At 41.8% G+C, this 6,035-nt stretch overlaps 28 pseudogenes; all 28 read left to right on the forward strand.

Moving 5' to 3' along the window:
• Positions 1-8: 8 nt before the first annotated feature.
• LOC142708801 (5S ribosomal RNA) lies at positions 9-127 on the forward strand (annotated as a pseudogene).
• Positions 128-194: 67 nt separating this feature from the next.
• Positions 195-313, forward strand: LOC142708628 (5S ribosomal RNA; annotated as a pseudogene).
• Positions 314-380: 67 nt separating this feature from the next.
• Positions 381-499, forward strand: LOC142708788 (5S ribosomal RNA; annotated as a pseudogene).
• Positions 500-566: 67 nt separating this feature from the next.
• Positions 567-685, forward strand: LOC142708834 (5S ribosomal RNA; annotated as a pseudogene).
• A 253-nt stretch (positions 686-938) lies between these two features.
• On the forward strand, positions 939-1,057 carry LOC142708703 (5S ribosomal RNA; annotated as a pseudogene).
• Positions 1,058-1,310: 253 nt separating this feature from the next.
• Positions 1,311-1,429, forward strand: LOC142708752 (5S ribosomal RNA; annotated as a pseudogene).
• A 67-nt stretch (positions 1,430-1,496) lies between these two features.
• On the forward strand, positions 1,497-1,615 carry LOC142708661 (5S ribosomal RNA; annotated as a pseudogene).
• Positions 1,616-1,682: 67 nt separating this feature from the next.
• Positions 1,683-1,801, forward strand: LOC142708712 (5S ribosomal RNA; annotated as a pseudogene).
• A 253-nt stretch (positions 1,802-2,054) lies between these two features.
• Positions 2,055-2,173, forward strand: LOC142708916 (5S ribosomal RNA; annotated as a pseudogene).
• A 67-nt stretch (positions 2,174-2,240) lies between these two features.
• Positions 2,241-2,359, forward strand: LOC142708648 (5S ribosomal RNA; annotated as a pseudogene).
• Positions 2,360-2,426: 67 nt separating this feature from the next.
• On the forward strand, positions 2,427-2,544 carry LOC142708875 (5S ribosomal RNA; annotated as a pseudogene).
• Positions 2,545-2,611: 67 nt separating this feature from the next.
• On the forward strand, positions 2,612-2,730 carry LOC142708707 (5S ribosomal RNA; annotated as a pseudogene).
• Positions 2,731-2,797: 67 nt separating this feature from the next.
• LOC142708885 (5S ribosomal RNA) lies at positions 2,798-2,916 on the forward strand (annotated as a pseudogene).
• Positions 2,917-2,983: 67 nt separating this feature from the next.
• LOC142708810 (5S ribosomal RNA) lies at positions 2,984-3,102 on the forward strand (annotated as a pseudogene).
• Positions 3,103-3,169: 67 nt separating this feature from the next.
• LOC142708949 (5S ribosomal RNA) lies at positions 3,170-3,288 on the forward strand (annotated as a pseudogene).
• A 67-nt stretch (positions 3,289-3,355) lies between these two features.
• Positions 3,356-3,474, forward strand: LOC142708672 (5S ribosomal RNA; annotated as a pseudogene).
• A 67-nt stretch (positions 3,475-3,541) lies between these two features.
• Positions 3,542-3,660, forward strand: LOC142708716 (5S ribosomal RNA; annotated as a pseudogene).
• A 67-nt stretch (positions 3,661-3,727) lies between these two features.
• On the forward strand, positions 3,728-3,846 carry LOC142708721 (5S ribosomal RNA; annotated as a pseudogene).
• Positions 3,847-3,913: 67 nt separating this feature from the next.
• Positions 3,914-4,032, forward strand: LOC142708743 (5S ribosomal RNA; annotated as a pseudogene).
• A 67-nt stretch (positions 4,033-4,099) lies between these two features.
• On the forward strand, positions 4,100-4,218 carry LOC142708691 (5S ribosomal RNA; annotated as a pseudogene).
• A 67-nt stretch (positions 4,219-4,285) lies between these two features.
• LOC142708984 (5S ribosomal RNA) lies at positions 4,286-4,404 on the forward strand (annotated as a pseudogene).
• A 67-nt stretch (positions 4,405-4,471) lies between these two features.
• On the forward strand, positions 4,472-4,590 carry LOC142708696 (5S ribosomal RNA; annotated as a pseudogene).
• A 253-nt stretch (positions 4,591-4,843) lies between these two features.
• LOC142708663 (5S ribosomal RNA) lies at positions 4,844-4,962 on the forward strand (annotated as a pseudogene).
• Positions 4,963-5,029: 67 nt separating this feature from the next.
• LOC142708921 (5S ribosomal RNA) lies at positions 5,030-5,148 on the forward strand (annotated as a pseudogene).
• A 67-nt stretch (positions 5,149-5,215) lies between these two features.
• Positions 5,216-5,334, forward strand: LOC142708608 (5S ribosomal RNA; annotated as a pseudogene).
• Positions 5,335-5,401: 67 nt separating this feature from the next.
• Positions 5,402-5,520, forward strand: LOC142708959 (5S ribosomal RNA; annotated as a pseudogene).
• A 67-nt stretch (positions 5,521-5,587) lies between these two features.
• Positions 5,588-5,706, forward strand: LOC142708683 (5S ribosomal RNA; annotated as a pseudogene).
• A 67-nt stretch (positions 5,707-5,773) lies between these two features.
• LOC142708714 (5S ribosomal RNA) lies at positions 5,774-5,892 on the forward strand (annotated as a pseudogene).
• Positions 5,893-6,035: the final 143 nt, after the last annotated feature.

Raw genomic sequence — 6,035 nt, forward strand, 5'->3', positions numbered from 1 at the left:
CATTTAACGTCAATGGCCATTCTAAGCTGAATGTGCCTGCTCTCGTCAGATCGCAGAAGTTACACAGCTTAAGGACTCGCTAGTACCAGTGTGGGAGACTGTCTGGGAATCCGTGGTGCGGTTGACTTTTTATTATGTCGTTTAGATTTTGTTTCACAATCGATTAAAAAGGACTATGGATTAACGCATTTAACGTCAATGGCCATTCTAAGCTGAATGTCCCTGCTCTCGTCAGATCGCAGAAGTTACACAGCTTAAGGCCTCGCTAGTACCAGTGTGGGAGACTGTCTGGGAATCCGTGGTGCGGTTGACTTTTTATTATGTCGTTTAGATTTTGTTTCACAATCGATTAAAAAGTACTATGGATTAAAGCATTTGATGTCAATGGCCATTCTAAACTGAATGTGCCTGCTCTCGTCAGATCGCAGAAGTTACACAGCTTAAGGCCTCGCTAGTACCAGTGTGGGAGACTGTCTGGGAATCCGTGGTGTGGTTGACTTTTGATTATGTCGTTTAGATTTTGTTTCACAATAGATTAAATAGGACTATGGATTAAAGCATTTAACGTCAATGGCCATTCTAAGCTGAATGTGCCTGCTCTGGTCAGAACGCAGAAGTTACACAGCTTAAGGCCTCGCTAGTACCAGTGTGGGAGACTGTCTGGGAATCCGTGGTGCGGTTGAATTTTTATTGTGTCGTTTAGATTTTGTTTCACAATCGATTAAAAAGGACTATGGATTAAATCCTTTAATGTCAATGGTCATTCTAAGCTGAATGTCCCTGCTCTTGTTAGATCGCAGAAGTTACACAGCTTAACGCCTCGCTAGTACCAGTGTGGGAGACTGTCTGGGAATCCGTGGTGCGGTTGCCTTTTTATTATGTCGTTTAGATTTTGTTTCACAATAGATTAAATAGGACTATGGATTAAGGCTTTTAATGTTAATGGCCATTCTAAGCTGAATGTGCCTGCTCTCGTCAGATCGCAGAAGTTACACAGTTTAAGGCCTCGCTAGTACCAGTGTGGGAGACTGTCTGGGAATCCGTGGTGCGGTTGACTTTTTATTATGTCATTTAGATTTTGTTTCACAATCGATTAAAAAGGACTATGGATTAAAGCATTTAATGTCAATGGCCATTCTAAGCTGAATGTGCCTGCTCTCGTTAGATCGCAGAAGTTACACAGCTTAACGCCTCGCTAGTACCAGTGTGGGAGACTGTCTGGGAATCCGTGTTGCGGTTGACTTTTTATTAAGTCGTTTAGATTTTGTTTCACAATAGATTAAATAGGACTATGGATTAAAGCATTTAACGTCAATGGCCATTCTAAGCTGAATGTCCCTGATCTCGTCAGATCGCAGAAGTTACACAGCTTAAGGCCTCGCTAGTACCAGTGTGGGAGACTGTCTGGGAATCCGTGGTGCGGTTGACTTTTTATTATGTCGTTTAGATTTTGTTTCACAATCGATTAAAAAGTACTATGGATTAAAGCATTTAATGTCAATGGCCATTCTAAGCTGAATGTGCCTGCTCTCTTTAGATCGCAGAAGTTACACAGCTTAAGGCCTCGCTAGTACCAGTGTGGGAGACTGTCTGGGAATCCGTGGTGCGGTTGACTTTTTATTATGTTGTTTAGATTTTGTTTCACAATAGATTAAATAGGACTATGGATTAAAGGATTTAATGTCAATGGCCATTCTAAGCTGAATGTGCCTGCTCTCGTCGGATCGCAGAAGTTACGCAGCTTAAGGCCTCGCTAGTACCAGTGTGGGAGACTGTCTGGGAATCCGTGGTGCGGTTGAATTTTTATTGTGTCGTTTAGATTTTGTTTCACAATCGATTAAAAAGGACTATGGATTAAAGCCTTTAATGTCAATGGCCATTCTAAGCTGAATGTCCCTGCTCTTGTTAGATCGCAGAAGTTACACAGCTTAACGCCTCGCTAGTACCAGTGTGGGAGACTGTCTGGGAATCCGTGGTGCGGTTGACTTTTTATTATGTTGTTTAGATTTTGTTTCACAATAGATTAAATAGGACTATGGATTAAGGCTTTTATTGTTAATGGCCATTCTAAGCTGAATGTGCCTGCTCTCGTTAGATCGCAGAAGTTACACAGCTTAACGCCTCGCTAGTACCAGTGTGGGAGACTGTCTGGGAATCCGTGGTGCGGTTGACTTTTTATTATGTCGTTTAGATTTTGTTTCACAATCGATTAAAAAGGACTATGGATTAAAGTATTTAATGTCAATGGCCATTCTAAGCTGAATGTGCCTGCTCTCGTCAGATCGCAGAAGTTACACAGCTTAAGGCCTCGCTAGTACCAGTGTGGGAGACTGTCTGGGAATACGTGGTGCGGTTGACTTTTTACTATGGTGTTTAGATTTTGTTTCACAATAGATTAAATAGGACTATGGATTAAGGCTTTTAATGTCAATGGCCATTCTAAGCTGAATGTGCCTGCTCTCGTAGATCGCAGAAGTTACACAGCTTAAGGCCTCGCTAGTACCTGTGTGGGAGACTGTCTGGGAATCCGTGGTGCGGTTGACTTTTTATTATGTTGTTTAGATTTTGTTTCACAATCGATTAAAAAGGACTATGGATTAAAGCATTTAATGTCAATGGCCATTCTAAGCTGAATGTGCCTGCTCTCGTCAGATCGCAGAAGTTACACAGCTTAAGGCCTCGCTAGTACCAGTGTGGGAGACTGTCTGGGAATCCGTGGTGCGGTTGAATTTTTATTATGTCGTTTAGATTTTGTTTCACAATCGATTAAAAAGGACTATGGATTAAAGCATTTAATGTCAATCACCATTCTAAGCTGAATGTCCCTGCTCTCGTCAGATCGCAGAAGTTACACAGCTTAAGGACTCGCTAGTACCAGTGTGGGAGACTGTCTGGGAATCCGAGGTGCGGTTGACTTTTTATTATGTCGTTTAGATTTTGTTTCACAATCGATTAAAAAGGACTATGTATTAAAGCATTTAGTGTCAATGGCCATTCTAAGCTGAATGTCCCTGCTCTCGTCAGATCGCAGAAGTTACACAGCTTAAGGCCTCGCTAGTACCAGTGTGGGAGACTGTCTGGGAATCTGTGGTGCGGTTGAATTTTTATTATGTCGTTTAGATTTTGTTTCACAATCGATTAAAAAGAACTATGGATTAAAGCATTTAATGGCAATGGCCATTCTAAGCTGAATGTCCCTGCTCTCGTCAGATCGCAGAAGTTACACAGCTTAAGTCCTTGCTAGTACCAGTGTGGGAGACTGTCTGGGAATCCGTGGTGCGGTTGACTTTTTATTATGTTGTTTAGATTTTGTTTCACAATCGATTAAAAAGGACTATGGATTAAAGCATTTAATGTCAATGGCCATTCTAAGCTGAATGTACCTGCTCTCGTCAGACCGCAGAAGTTACACAGCTTAAGGCCTCGCTAGTACCAGTGTGGGAGACTGTCTGGGAATCCGTGGTGCGGTTGACTTTTTATTATGTCGTTTAGATTTTGTTTCACAATCGATTAAAAAGGACTATGGATTAAAGCATTTAATGACAATGGCCATTCTAAGCTGAATGTCCCTGCTCTCGTCAGATCGCAGAAGTTACACAGCTTAAGGCCTCGCTAGTACCAGTGTGGGAGACTGTCTGGGAATCCGTGGTGCGGTTGACTTTTTATTATGTCGTTTAGATTTTGTTTCACAATCGATTAAAAAGGACTATGGATTAAAGCATTTAATGTCAAAGGCCATTCTAAGCTGAATGTGCCTGCTCTCGTCAGATCGCAGAAGTTACACAGCTTAAGGCCTCGCTAGTACCAGTGTGGGAGACTGTCTGGGAATCCGTGGTGCGGTTGACTTTTTATTATGTCGTTTAGATTTTGTTTCACAATAGATTAAATAGGACTATGGATTAAAGCATTTAACGTCAATGGCCATTCTAAGCTGAATGTCCCTGCTCTCGTCAGATCGCAGAAGTTACACAGCTTAAGGCCTCGCTAGTACCATTGTGGGAGACTGTCTGGGAATCCGTGGTGCGGTTGCCTTTTTATTATGTCGTTTAGATTTTGTTTCACAATCGATTAAAAAGGACTATGGATTAAAGCATTTAATGTCAATGGCCATTCTAAGCTGAATGTGCCTGCTCTCGTCAGATCGCAGAAGTTACACAGCTTAAGGCCTCGCTAGTACCAGTGTGGGAGACTGTCTGTGAATCCGTGGTGCGGTTGACTTTTTATTATGTCGTTTAGATTTTGTTTCACAATCGATTAAAAAGGACTATGGATTAAAGCATTTAATGTCAATGGCCATTCTAAGCTGAATGTGCCTGCTCTCGTCAGATCGCAGAAGTTACACAGCTTAAGGCCTCGCTAGTACCAGTGTGGGAGACTGTCTGGGAATCCGTGGTGCGGTTGACTTTTTATTATGTCGTTTAGATTTTGTTTCACAATAGATTAAATAGGACTATGGATTAAAGCATTTAACGTCAATGGCCATTCTAAGCTGAATGTCCCTGCTCTCGTCAGAACGCAGAAATTACACAGCTTAAGGCCTCGCTAGTACCAGTGTGGGAGACTGTCTGGGAATCCGAGGTGCGGTTGACTTTTTATTATGTCGTTTAGATTTTGTTTCACAATCAATTAAAAAGGACTATGGATTAAAGCATTTAATGTCAATGTCCATTCTAAGCTGAATGTACCTGCTCTCGTCAGATCGCAGAAGTTACACAGCTTAAGTCCTTGCTAGTACCAGTGTGGGAGACTGTCTGGGAATCCGTGGTGCGGTTTACTTTTTATTATGTCGTTTAGATTTTGTTTCACAATAGATTAAATAGGACTATGGATTAAAGCATTTAATGTCAATGGCCATTCTAAGCTGAATGTGCCTGCTCTTGTCAGAACGCAGAAGTTACACAGCTTAAGGCCTCGCTAGTACCAGTGTGGGAGACTGTCTGGGAATCCGTGGTGCGGTTGACTTTTTATTATGTTGTTTAGATTTTGTTTCACAATAGATTAAATAGGACTATGGATTAAGGCTTTTAATGTCAATGGCCATTCTAAGCTGAATGTGCCTGCTCTCGTCAGATCGCAGAAGTTACACAGCTTAAGGCCTCGCTAATACCAGTGTGGGAGACTGTCTGGGAATCCGTGATGCGGTTGACTTTTTATTATGTTGTTTAGATTTTGTTTCACAATAGATTAAATAGGACTATGGATTAAGGCTTTTAATGGCAATGGCCATTCTAAGCTGAATGTGCCTGCTCTCGTCAGATCGCAGAAGTTACGCAGCTTAAGGCCTCGTTAGTACCAGTGTGGGAGACTGTCTGGGAATCCGTGGTGCGGTTGACTTTTTATTATGTCGTTTAGATTTTGTTTCACAATCGATTAAAAAGGACTATGGATTAAAGCATTTAATGTCAATGGCCATTCTAAGCTGAATGTGCCTGCTCTCGTTAGATTGCAGAAGTTACACAGCTTAACGCCTCGCTAGTACCAGTGTGGGAGACTGTCTGGGAATCCGTGGTGCGGTTGACTTTTTATTATGTTGTTTAGATTTTGTTTCACAATCGATTAAAAAGGACTATGGATTAAAGCATTTATTGTCAATGGCCATTCTAAGCCGAATGTGCCTGCTCTCGTCAGATCGCAGAAGTTACACAGCTTAAGGCCTCGCTAGTACCAGTGTGGGAGACTGTCTGGGAATCCGTGGTGCGGTTGACTTTTTATTATGTCGTTTAGATTTTGTTTCACAATCGATTAAAGACGTCTATGGATTAAAACATTTAATGTCAATGGCCATTCTAAGCTGAATGTGCCTGCTCTCGTCAGATCGCAGAAGTTACACAGCTTAAGTCCTCGCTAGTACCAGTGTGGGAGACTGTCTGGGAATCCGTGGTGCGGTTGACTTTTTATTATGTCGTTTAGATTTTGTTTCACAATAGATTAAATAGGACTATGGATTAAAGCATTTAATGTCAATGGCCATTCTAAGCTGAATGTGCCTGCTCTCGTCAGAACGCAGAAGTTACACAGCTTAAGGCCTCGCTAGT

The sequence above is a fragment of the Rhinoderma darwinii genome, unplaced genomic scaffold (assembly GCF_050947455.1).
Source record: "Rhinoderma darwinii isolate aRhiDar2 unplaced genomic scaffold, aRhiDar2.hap1 Scaffold_4014, whole genome shotgun sequence".
NCBI classification, from domain to species: domain Eukaryota; kingdom Metazoa; phylum Chordata; class Amphibia; order Anura; family Rhinodermatidae; genus Rhinoderma; species Rhinoderma darwinii.